Genomic DNA, 13524 nt, shown 5'->3' on the forward strand with positions numbered 1-13524 from the left:
TCAGCTATAACCTTAAACAAGAGCAATCAGAGATTTCTGACGTTTGTCAATCCAGATCCAGATCACCTCCAAAGTTCAGTCTTCCATGCCCTAATATCTATCTATGGTGCAACTTTGTTGAGAATTCATGATGTGCAGCCAATCAGAAAGCAAGGTGACAGACATACGGAGCAGAAAATAAAATCAAAACAGCTGTTCTGACTTACCAGAAAGTCTGGTGGTCGCGCTGTCTCCACTACTTTAAAGAACACCTTTTCTTTTTCTTTTTGTATCAGTTTTTCCCTCTGTTTTAAATAGTCCACAAGTATCTCCGTTTGATTCCTCTGAAGTCACGTTTAATCTCGAGAGATTTTGCGAGATTTCCTGTCTGACCTGGGAATGTTGGTGTGTGAAATCTGTTCGTGTGTGGTGTTGTTGTCCTTACCGTGTGGCTGCACATCACACACTGTACAACCAAACCTGTTAGAGCTATGATTTTTTATCTCCACGTGTGTGGTCTCTCAGGTTTTGGAAACCTAAAGATAATTTTAAAATCCTGTCGTGTGAACCAGGCTTAAGACGCAGAGCCCGGGCCGGTACATAGGGTGTAATTATGTCAGCTACAGTAAGTAGGGAGGTGCCAGTCCGTGAACAATTTTATGGGTTAGTAACAGAACCTTAAAATCTGATCTCACAGAGACAGGAAACCAGTGAAGAGATGCCAAAATCGGTGAAATGTGGTTGAACTTTGTGCTTGTCAGCATTTTGAACCAACTGGTGACCCCTAATGCTGGACTGCGGTAAACCAGAGAATAGCGCATTGAAGTAGTCCAGTCTAGAAGAGACAAATGCATGGATCAGGGTTTCGCAAGTGGAAGAAAGCAGACCTTGTGACATCTCTAATGTATAAGTCAAAGGACAATGTGGGAGCAAAAATCAACTTTTTCCTCTTCTGGGTAGCATCATTTTTGGACAAAGACCAGGCAGCGTTAGACCAATATAAACCCAGCTACAGAAAACAAAATTCCAACAAAACCTCTTCTCAATACTTCATCTTTTCTAAATTAGATCACCTGTGTGACTCTCTCTCCTCCTGACATTTCTGAATTTTTATGTCATACCCCCATTCATGTTTTCATATGACTAAAGTCGAATTTGTATGGGCACATTTGTATGGGCACAAATCTATGGCACATTAGCTGAAGTGTAAGGTGCAACCACATTTGCCTTGTTACGTGCACTATGTAACCTGAGTGCAATGGGGTTGTGATTAGTCATTTGATTAATCATAGGTGCGTTTTTGCCATAATATGAAACAAACTAATTAGAGGGTCACCTGTTCTTACCTTTAAGAGACAGGTGCATCAACAACTGGCTTATTGCAATTAAGAAGGTGATCTCAGAGGTGAGAGGTTTTCTGGTGAGGAAATGTGTGTGCATACAGAGCATCACAGTGTGCAGTCATCTGCACATATCCCAGGTGGTGTAAACAGAATCCCGCCCCCTCATTGCACCTGCACCTATAGACAGGTGCATCCTGCATGGAAGAAAACCAGCGTAAAAATATAGAACTATCTAGTGTTATTAAAGATTTGTGTTTTTCCATTATTTATTCTGTGCTCAGCTTTTGACCAGGTTTTTTTTTTGCATGGTGCAGTCAGTTTCTGCTGCCTCAGAATAGCAATGATCATGCCTCAGTTTTAGAGCAACAGGCCCACTGGTGCACAGATGAGCACAAGTATGGCAATGAAAACTAGCAATGACACTTGGTGGAGGATAAGGGCCTCTATGTGAAATTCATAACCTCACTGCGGTGTTTGCATTCAGACAGACAACACGGTCTCCAAAGAGGAAGACATGAAAATAAGAAGTGTTGAGGGTGTTGTCTCAGCTCTCCTATATTTGGTTCCTGTTTGGTTTCTCTGAAGGCACTCAGTCCTGAATCTGTCAGCGGAGAGCAGCGCTGCAGCAAACGCAAGGAAGTCAACCCAGAATAAGAGAAGAAGAATAAAAGAAATGAAAGAATGAGCCTCTCAGGTAACGCTGCGACTTGTGTGTGTGTGTATATATATATATATATATATATACACGAGGTCTGTGATGAAAAAAGCGGTCCTTTTTATTTTTTCAAAAAATAAATGGATTTGATTCATATGTTTTTACGTCAGACAAGCTTGAACCCTCGTGCGCATGCGTGAGTTTTTTCACGCGTCGGTGACGTCATTCGCCTGTGGGCAGGCCTTGAGTGAGGAGTGCTCCACCCCGCCCCTCGGAATCTCTTTGTCTAGCCGCTGTGGACGGCGCGCGTTGCTTTATCAACATTTTTTCTGGACCTGTGAGGGATATCCGAGTGGACACCATTCGAGAAATTAAGCTGGTTTTCGGTGAAAAGTTTAACGGCTGATGAGAGATTACGGGGTGTTTCTGTCGCTGTAAGGACTTCCCACGGAGCGGGACGTCGTGCAGTGCTTCCAGGTGCTGTCGTCGGCCTGTTTCGACCTAAAAACATTCTAATTTAAGGCTTAATTCACCCAGGACGTCGTGAGAGAACAGAGAAGATTCAGAACAGGCCGGCATGAGTACTTTATGCGGACATTCCACTGTTTAAGGACATTTTGTAATGAAAGACGTGCGCGACAGGAAAAACACCTCCGTGTTGAAAACCATTTGTAATATTCAGGCGGCTTTTGATGGCTTTCAGCAAGTGAGTAACTGAGAAATTGTTTAACAGCTTGGGCATGTTCCAACTTGCCCGTTAAGGTTTCCAACGGAGGTGTTTTTCCTAGCGCGACCCCCCGCGGTCGGGTCCGACCCGACATGTGACTCTGCCCGCACTTTCTTTCATTACAAAATGTCTGTTAACAATGGAATGTCCGAATAAACTCCTCATGCCGACTTCTTCTGAAAGTTCTCTGTTCTCTGACGACTTATTGGGTCAACAGAGCCTGAAATGTGGAAGTTTTCAACTTGAAACGGTGAGATGCTGCTGCCTCGAAGCGCAGATCGCCGTCAGGCACCGTGGGCCGTCCTTAAAGCGACACTACCAGACCAAAATCTCTCATCAGCCGTTAAAATTTTTACCGAAAACCAGGTGAATTTATCGAATGGTGTCCACTCAGTTGTGCCTTACAGTTTTTTGAAAAAAATTTTATCAAGCAAAGCAGCAGTCTCTGAGCCATTCCTAAACAATGAAAAAACGACGAGAGGGTGGGCGACTCCTCACTCAAAGACTGCCCACAGGCGAATGACGTAACCGACAGGTGTGAAAAAACTGTCACATGCCCACGAGGGTTCAAGCATGTCTGATGTAATCACACGTGATTCAAATCCATATGGTTTTTGAAAAAAAATAATAAGGTCTGTTACTTTTATCACAGACCTCGTGTATACGAGGGCTGTCAATAAAGTAATGGTCCTTTTTATTTTTTTCAAAAACTATATGGATTTCATTCATATGTTTTTACGTCAGACATGCTTGAACCCTCGTGCGCATGCGTGAGTTTTTCCACGCCTGTCGGTGACGTCATTCGCCTGTGAGCACTCCTTGTGGGAGGAGTCATCCAGCCCCTCGTCGGAATTCCTTTGTCTGAGAAGTTGCTGAGAGACTGGCGCGCTGTTTGATCAAAATTTTTTCTAAACCTGTGAGACACATCGAAGTGGACACGGTTCGAAAAATTAAGCTGGTTTTCAGTGAAAATTTTAACAGCTGATGAGAGATTTTGAGGTGATTCTGTCGCTTTAAGGACTTTTCACGGTGCGAGACGTCGCTCAGCGCTCTCAGGCGGCATCATCAGCCTGCTCAAGCTGAAAACCTCCACATTTCAGGCTCTATTGATCCAGGACGTCGTGAGAGAACAGAGAAGTTTCAGAAGAAGTCGGTTTCAGCATTTTATCCGGATATTCCACTGTTAAAAGAGATTTTTTTAATGAAAGACGTGCGGACGGATCCGCGCGTCAGGACGCAGCCGACGCAGTGCGGCGGCACAGGAAAAACACCTCCGTGTTGATAACCATTTGTAAAATCCAGGCGGCTTTTGATGGCTTTCAGTGGAGTGAGTATATGAGAAATTGTTTAACAGGCAGGACATGTTCCAACTTGTCCTTAAGGCTTTCAACAGAGGTGTTTTTCCTGTGGCGGAGCGTCGCGGCGGCTGCGTCCCGACGCGCGGACCCGTCCGCACGTCTTTCATTAAAAAAATCTCCTTTAACAGTGGAATATCCGGATAAAATGCTGAAACCGACTTCTTCTGGAACTTCTCTGTTCTCTCACGACGTCCTGGATCAATAGAGCCTGAAATGTGGAGGTTTTCAGCTTGAACAGGCTGATGACGCCGCCTGAGAGCGCTGCGCGACGTCTCGCACTGTGAAAAGTCCTTAAAGCGACAGAATCACCTCAAAATCTCTCATCAGCCGTTAAAATTTTCACTGAAAACCAGCTTAATTTTTCGAACCGTGTCCACTTCGATGTGTCTCACAGGTTTAGAAAAAATTTTGATCAAACAACGCGCCAGTCTCTCAGCAACTTCTCAGACAAAGGAATTCCGACGAGGGGCTGGACGACTCCTCCCACAAGGAGTGCTCACAGGTGAATGACGTCACCGACAGGCGTGGAAAAACTCACGCATGCGCACGAGGGTTCAAGCATGTCTGACGTAAAAACATATGAATGAAATCCATATAGTTTTTGAAAAAAATAAAAAGGACCGTAACTTTATTGACAGCCCTCGTATATATATATATATATATATATATATATATATATATATATATATATATATATATATATATATATATATATATATATGTGTGTGTGTGTGTTTGTAGACAATGCAGCATGTGCAAATGAAGCAAACTGTAACAAAACAAGAACAGCAAATAATACAGTTTTTTTCCACTTTTTTTTTTTCTAACTGAAGTCAGAGGGCAGTGACATGGTCCTGGTCATCCGTCTTTCCAACATATAAAACCAGATCCTCCAGAGGACTAATTACCAACAGCCAAACTGAAGGAAAGCAAAATTAAAGGTAAAAATAAGTACACCTTCTGTGCTCTGTACTTCAAAATTATAACCACAGTAGTTTTTACACTACGTCCAGCCACAGATAAATAGATAATGAATATCTTTTTTTTTAGATAACTACATTGCTTCCATTTCTGAGATCTGCAAAGCAACACTGCAGCAGTAGCACAGCAAACCAGCGCCTCACCGAGAGCAGAAAACGAGAGATGAAAACCACTGAGAAGATTTACTGAATAGGGAATGATGTTTATGAGAAGAGAGACTTTAAGAGGACGGGTGGACGGCTGGAAAGACGAGAGGATCTACACTGCGAGATAAAGCGAGGCTAACTCAAGAGGAAGATGAGATTAGAACATAATAAAATGCTACAAAGGAGTGAAGTGAAACCTCGTTATCTATCTGTGTCGCAGATGGGGGGAAGAAGGAAGACAGCGGGAGAAGCAAAATACCAAAACCTGCTTTGTTAAGAGCACGGACTGTAGTCTGAATGTGTGGCTGGAACAGATTTGTCTTCACTGGGAATGAGCCCAAACACAAAGATGGATAAATATGGTGGCGGGTGCAGCGGAATGTTTGAACACAGGCGACTATCTGGGATTTGATCCATTTAGCGGGGCAGATATGTGAAGCCATTCACTGGTAAAACCACAACATTTTGCAGAGACATTGTTTGATATACAGAATAATAATAAAAAAACTATTATATATCATGCCAAACTCAGTATTTTTTTTTTTTACCAAGAGTGTAATTGGGCAGTGCAGTCTCGTTTGAACCCCTGCGTGATATCACGGGACTTGATCACTTCAGAGACAGCCTGCTGTTGCGCAACACAAACACTATCATTTCACATGGAAAGATGGTGTAATGTTTTGTTTTCTGGTGCAATCACCGAAGCAGTTGCGAAAAGTGGCGTTTTTTTTTTTCGGTTCCCAATGGAGAAGAGAAGACAAGGCAAATGGGAGAGGTTGTGTCGGTAAGTTTTAGTGAGATTTAATATGAATAACCATAATGGTGCTGTCCCCAGAAGTACAATTTTTGCGTCATATGTTCTGTCATTTAACCCCTTTATCGTCCACCCTCAAACGAGACTACAGTGCCCAGTTGTGACTGGAATGTATTCAGTGTGTAAGAAAATATAGAGGCTTCGTGTGTATCTGTATAAGATATGGCAATAAAGATAATTTTGAAGATATCCTGGAATGGCATGGTGATGTTCTGTCGAGCTCTGCTCCCAATCAAGATGTGCTACTTTGTGGCTTTGTGTATACACATATCCTTATTCCTGAGATCCATTTGTACACCCATAAAACCATGCAACCTTATGGCAAGCCATTTTAACAATATCCAGGACTGGTAATAGTGTTAAAAACGGCTTGCCATAGCAACCTTGCTGAAGGAACCTTGCAGGCCGGTAAGCACTCTCCCTTTAGAATCACATGTAAAAATATGATACCATTTCAAAACAGACCTCCCTCGTACACATGGAAAGCCTGCAGGTGTCAAATAAACTCTATTTATTGGGAGCATTACTGATAGGGAATATTGGTCTAGCAAAATATGCTCTCTTTGAAATCATGCATAAAATATGAGTATTAATCCCCATGCTTTGACAGTACACCTGCCCTTCCTTGTAAATTAAATACATAAAACTCATAATGCATTTCAAATCAAACCTCTTTGGGGCTATTTTTGATAGGGTAGCACAAATCGATGGACTCTACTATTGATTGGTGGTATGGTAGCATTTTTCGACAAAGTAGCACAACTCTTCAGAACGGCAGCCATCTTGATTTTTGCTGTTTACTATCCACATAGAAAAACATAAGTGAATGTGGTGTGCATGTGTGACCCCATCTGCCCTTCCAGATCAGCCTACAACATCCTACTCAAAGCCAAGAGACAACTTCTATCAGGAAGGGCCGACCACCAAAACAACATGAAGACAGAGAAGAACGAAAGACAAGTAGCGACAGATAGATATTTCTTTAAAATTATACATCAAACACACTACAAAATTTACTGCTTTTACCATAAAAAGCACAATCATAGTAATATTTTACACATCTGTCCTGCTAATGATTTTTGGTTGTTCACAAAGCCTTGGACCGCTACTGCGTACTCCGTGTAAAATCCACCTCAGATCAGGTCCAAATATCAGTTTGTCTATTCAACATCAGTTTGAAACTTGCGCAGTTGCCGCGGATTTCCAATTAATTGGAGGGTTCGGAGTGCACACCCCACCCTGCTCAGCATGCCGCTCTCGTTGGAGTGACATCTCTGCTATTTTGGCATTATGGGATAGCTCGCCAGACTCCTTCCGCCTGACCCAGCGCTGAATTTGCCGACATGAGAAGATGCTGCTGGATGAGTGTGAGTATACTGACTTACAATCATTTAGGTGTAAAAACACACGAGATACACAAGTTCTTGTGCCAAATATACTCCTGATGTTTTTGTTACCCATGAAAACGCACTGTTATCGCAAAAACAGCATTGTTTGGGAACTACTTTTACGCAGGAATTGATCAAGCACGTCGGCCGTGGGCGCGTACTAATACAGAATATACTAAAAATGTACAGTTATTTGGCCAAAACAAGAACGTCCACTTTCAACTTGCCATAAGCTAAGCTAGTGGCACTCGTGAGAGTATGTGCACACCCTGTTGGCAGTGGTCACATGTGCGTCACAAGAGATAGCATATTTAAAAAGTCCTAAATGGGAAATAATGAAAGCTGTGCCAAAAAATATGCAAGATCCACAATAAAATGCAGGATATGATCATAGTTGAGCTATAAACAGGCACTGTGAGTGTAGAGTAGAGTGTACCTATTACCAGTGAACTTTTGTTCAATGCGTATTATGTACTGGGTGTTGGTTAAGGTCGTAGAGACCACCGGCCCAGATACGGGTGTCAGTAGGGAAAGGTATACTGAGCTTAACTTAGCGAACGTTACTGTGAGCTTTGCGGAACTAACGAGTGCTCTAATTGCAAAACTTGAGAAGCTGAGTGAGGAGTCGGAGCATCTGGATTTCTGATTTCTGATATTAAGACTAAAAGATCTAAAGCCTAGTTTACACATAGACGGTTTTGTCGGTGGGCAGTACGTAGACCGAAGTTCGCGGTAGTTCCGGCTGTTTTCGCGGTGGAAAGGGGCGGAGCATTTCGTTGGCATTTTGGCGCCGTACTATCTGCAAATACGCGGATAAAACACCGCTAAATCCGCCGAATAAAGCGGTGTAGCATCCGGCACACGTCAGGCAACGGGGGTTAATACCCAATTCTATCCTTTACAATTGCAGGTTAAGACGCGCGTGAGAATGGCGGTGTTCTGCTGCCGCCGATAATGCCCTGTGTACCGCTGGATTTATCCAGGCAAATCCTGCGTTACTCCAGGAACAGGAACATATAGGCACCGCCCCCAGAGTATAATAGGCTGAAGCAGCAGGAATACATGCCTGTCATTGCAGGGGGAAGGAGATCATCCTCAGCCTTTTATTCTCCTTCCTTTTACCCTCCTCAACGTGTTGCTCCGTCTCCATCACAGGGCTACCCTCTGCTTCTGAACCAGACCTCTTGGTAAGTCCTTGCCGCTGCCAATTTTCTTTTAGGAGGCATACTGGAGCTTCTCTGCAAAAATATCTAGAGCTGGCCACGAGTGAGAGGCCTGCATGCAGCGCGCTAGCGTTTTTATAGTGACCGCCGCCTATCGGCCGTTTGAACGCCGTTAACCGGGAGGTGGCGTTTAGAACGGCGTACTGTCGTCTAGCGCCGCCGTTTTGTCTGCCTCTGTCACCGGTTAAAACACCCTTGAGGACGCCGATGTGGGCTCTATCGCTGTTTTACACACCATTGATTAGGGATACAACGCCGGCCACCAATTACGGTGGTGTAAACTGCAGCGCTACAGGAAGGGGCAGGATGAAACGGCGATTAAAAAGTATTAAACGCCGTTGTTTGCGCTGTCTCCGTCATCACGCAAATTCTCCGGGAGCACTCCCAGAATTATTCAACATGTTGAATAATTTTTTCAACGATTCCCGGTAAAGCCGGAAGTAAGCCACGCCCCCTAGTGCCGGCGTTAACAACGGCATGTGATCCTTAAGACGGCCAAAAACTCTTCCGCGACGCTTCCGGGAGCTCTTACCGTCTATGTGTAAACAGGACTTAAGCGTATTATCCAGTGACTCTTGGACTCGGCCATCAGAAGTGTATAGTTATGCTATGGAATGTGTTGAAGTTGTAGAGAGATGTAATTATCTCCACAGTGGCATTGTTGTCTTTGTGTGTTTGACCTTTGACTATGACAAACCCCTCGGAAGACTTTATGTAATCATAAAGACCCTGGACAGTGGTGTTTGGCGATTCTGATATTTTTGCAGGAAAATTATGGTCGACGTATTTAAGGTTCTGGTGCCTCACGTCTTACCACATGGTTGTGAGACTTGAATACTAACCAGTGACATGAGGCAACAACTGGATGCCTTTAGTACTGGGTTGCTTCAGACGATTCTTGGATAACATTGGAATGACTGTGTCAAATGAACATTTACTTTGGGCAGTGGTTCCCAAATCTGGTTCTCAGGGAACTGTAACTTTCACATTTTTCCTTCCTCCTCTGCCAAAAGCTTAATTAGCTCATTCAAGTGTATCTTAGCTCTTGTTTGACTGAGCACACCTGAATAAGCTAATGAGCTTTTGGCAGAGTAATAAGTGATGTACTGTAAAATGTGCAGGTTAATGGGGCCCACTAGGGCTGGGAACCTGGGAAAAACAGATGGGACATATCACTTGCATTGTGAGGAAATGTCAGCTATGACACTGTGGCCACGTGGCATGTTTCTTTGGGCATGGTCCAACATACAGGTACCTTCAGTGTCGAGGACCCTAACAACTGGAGAAGGCCAAGGAGAAGTCCACGTAGCACCTGACTGCAGCTGAAAGATGGCTATTACTGAGTAGAGATGGACCTGTTGTCTGCCTGGATGTCAAGGACAATGTCATGGACCCAAGGTGGTTCTGTGGCAGGGTGGACATACCACATTAGACATCAGCCACAGACTGAACTGATCAGCTGTGATTAGTTGAGGGACAAAAGAAAAATATGCAGTACTTTGGGTCCTGACAACCAGGATTGGGAAACACTGTCCTATACAATCTATAAGTATAAGACACACCTGCAGTCAAATCAAATATATGTTGCATTACTCATTAACAGTTTGACTACTAAATAATCACCAAACAAGTGAAACATATTTTATTAGCTAAAGCAGTTTGATTTAATTTGCCAACAATTAAGGATTTGTAAAACAGCAGGAAATAAAAAAAAATGCAGCAAGCTTCTTCAGTACAGCTCAACAGTGTGGTCCTGGAAGTAAAAATCCAATTTACCCTATTGAGATATCCCAAAATCCCTTCCGCGCCAGAGATTTGCTGCAGTCTAAATAACATGGAGAAACCACATGACAACAATTGCAAATGAACATTATACCACCAAAATGTAATATTTTACGCTTTTCATCACGTTAATAAGAGACTGCTGCATGAGACCCTGAAAACTTGCTAAAACAAATATTCAAAATATTCCGTGTGTGCTACGTTTAACCTGTGTGGAACTTCATCAACACAAATTGAATTTCAGACATCTTATATACAGTATATTACTCTGTAACAAACAGCACAAACAGTGTTGTAAAGAACAATAAGCAGGATGTGAAAGAGCAAACTTCACTTTCCCCCAGAACGCCAGGAACAGGAAGCAATCACGGCTCACAAAGAATCTCAATGAAAATAACGGAGGAACAACCTGAGCTTCTCACATGTTTACACAAAGCAAACACAACAACGTCTAAAAACCCAGATAATATATTCACGAGAGTTTTAGGCACAATATACAAAGAGTTTTATGTTGCAATGTTAATGCTGTTGTCCATGTGCAGTGGTTAAAGTGCAGCGTTATCAAACCCACTCAAAGCATTTTTCAATGTTAGGGCCCCTTCACACATAGTATGAATAAGTACAACTCAGGGCGACTCACGGCAGAACAGCTCGTATGAGCGAACCACGTAAACATCGAGCCGACGGACAGGCGTGCATGATGCCGCCGTGATGGTTCGTGCATGCAACAGCGTCTTTCGAGCAGGAACACAGTGTGAGCAGCTGCACCACATCACGCTGCTGATGTGGAGAACAATAAAATAAAAACCAGCTGTACAATTACTGAATATCACTGGGTTGATATAATACATAAAAGGGGACACAGTACAGAACCCCGCGGTTAAATAAAAAAAAAGTCACTCACGGGATTCAAACCTGTAAGCTCTGATGGAAACTTTATCACTGCGCTACCATCACTGGCCTGTAATCGGTGCAGAAAAATGCCTGAAATCAACAAAAACATGGAGGAGGTGCACTGTGTCTGGCCGCTACAGCCCGGCGCAAAGGCGAAAGATGTTTCATATATTTCCACATGAGGACACCAGGCAGAGAGACATGTGCCTCGTGGAGGAATGTTGTAAGTTCATGTGCTTCCAAACACGGAATGTGTCCAAGAGCTGGGACGTTCAGGAGCAGAGATCTTTACAATCGTGGCTGTGAGCAGACACGCCCCCGCTGTCCGTTCAGCGCCCAGACCAACGTGTCACTCTCTGTGTTACGTGGTCATTCATTTTCATTATTTGTTATGTAATTGCGTATGTAGGTATTGTCGTAATTATTTAACTATCCTGGCGGTGGTTTCTGTGTTTGAAATGTGTACACTGAGCCATCATCCAGCTTTCAGTGTGCTGTGATCAGCTGACAGGCCCCTCCTTGTGCTGTGTGCAACCAGACCTCGCTGTCCAGCCCCTATGTGATCAGATCTGTACATACATATAAGCATTTTATGCAAGTGTGCACACGTGAGAGACACATGCACCACACGGGTGTGGCTTTTTGCAACTCCAAGTCGTGGGTGCACTTAGACAAATTTCACATCCAGCTTGACAGTGATCGTCTGCTGACTGTTTTCGTGATGATAGCGTGAATGGCCACACATTTTCTAAGTGCCAAACGAGTGGTGTTAGATGTTTGTGTGTGTCAGCTGGAATTTGGCCAACACCTGCCGCGAGAGGGTGTGATTTGCTCTCACAGCGCACACTTTGTCTTTCAGCCACTGGTGTCACAAATAGTTGTAGTAAGAGGTGTACGAGGTGTTGGAAGAAGCTACGATTTTACACATTTTGCATATGATTGCTGCTTCATGCGTACTTCATGCGCAATTCGACCAAATTCACAGTATGTGTGAAGGGGCCCTTACTGACATCTCACAGAGCGGCAAACTCTACGAGATTTTGCAGGATTTGAAACCTCAATTCGCCCTATTGAGGTTTCAAATCCCGCAAAATTTCATCAGTTTATAACTAATAGTTACTTTGCTGAGTACTCAATCTTAAAAATAAAATAAAATAACCCTGTTAGATACCAGTTACTTTATTAGTTGCACTCAGCAGCTGCCGACAAGTTGTCCACAGCTGTTAATGAAGTAACCGTATAAAGTAACTGTAAAATGAAACTGTAAAAAGTAACTAATAAAGTAACTTTTCAAAGTAACTGTGGCAACATGGAAGTTTGTTCAAGATTAACAAAGATGAATTGAAGTTACTATGATGCTTCAAAAAATGCCTCTGTGGAATAGCCCTATGAGGCCCCTAGAAGTGTGTTGTCCAAGGACACCGACAGGTAGTGTGAGCGAGATTTGAACCCAGTTATAGACCAGCTCCTTGTCCACTCTGCCACCTGCTGTAACTGACTAACCAACCAGCTGTCCACCTCCACTAATTTTTGTGGTGCTGCGTTGTTTACATACTGTAATGACATTCAATTCCTTAAACAAGATGGTGGCCGCGCGTCCTTCTCGTTAATGACTAGTGCAGTGACTGACTATGTCCACTCCCGTCTTTTTATTTTTTCATCTCTATAGTTGGATCAGTGCCTCCTCATGAAGTCGCCAATCACCTGTAAGCCAAGAATGTAATATTCATTGAGTTTGCATAACGTGGAAATCAGGTCAATCGGTTCAAGAAAGACCTGGAGGATTCATGAGGCTATACTAGGGAACAATGTTAAAACAAGGGATTTCTGACAACTTTACACTTCTTACACTACTTTCCTGAGATAACTAAGTACATGAATTAGCAACTCGTGCATGCTGACGATTATCATCACGTCTTTATCTTTACTTGTAGCAAGCAGATTTTGCAACAGAAGAATATATCAAATATATTATTCAGGAGGTTGAAACACCTTTCCCTTCTGGCAATTTGGAAGACTATTAGTTAAATATCCAGTTTCAAAAAGTGTTCGATTAACTGTGCAGTCATAATTCAATGTCAGCAAGTTACCCGTGCACAGAGCTGCAGGACACAGTGCGATAAATCATTCTGTGCTTATGTCAATATCAAAGTCAAGATCAGGCACATATCAAATTCATTAGTCACAAGACTCGGTGAAAAACTGTTATTTGCCTGAGGAGGATGCAGTAAAAC

The 13524-nt window shown here is 43.2% G+C and overlaps 1 protein-coding gene across 2 annotated transcripts in view; it reads right to left on the reverse strand.

Annotated features, from left to right (window-relative positions):
- The window catches only part of cacnb3a (calcium channel, voltage-dependent, beta 3a), an 88037-nt gene that overhangs the window by 36292 nt on the left and 38221 nt on the right, over nt 1-13524 (reverse strand). The gene's annotated exons all lie outside the window — the stretch shown is intronic.

Source organism: Thalassophryne amazonica, chromosome 6 (genome assembly GCF_902500255.1).
Source record: "Thalassophryne amazonica chromosome 6, fThaAma1.1, whole genome shotgun sequence".
NCBI classification, from domain to species: Eukaryota; Metazoa; Chordata; class Actinopteri; order Batrachoidiformes; family Batrachoididae; genus Thalassophryne; species Thalassophryne amazonica.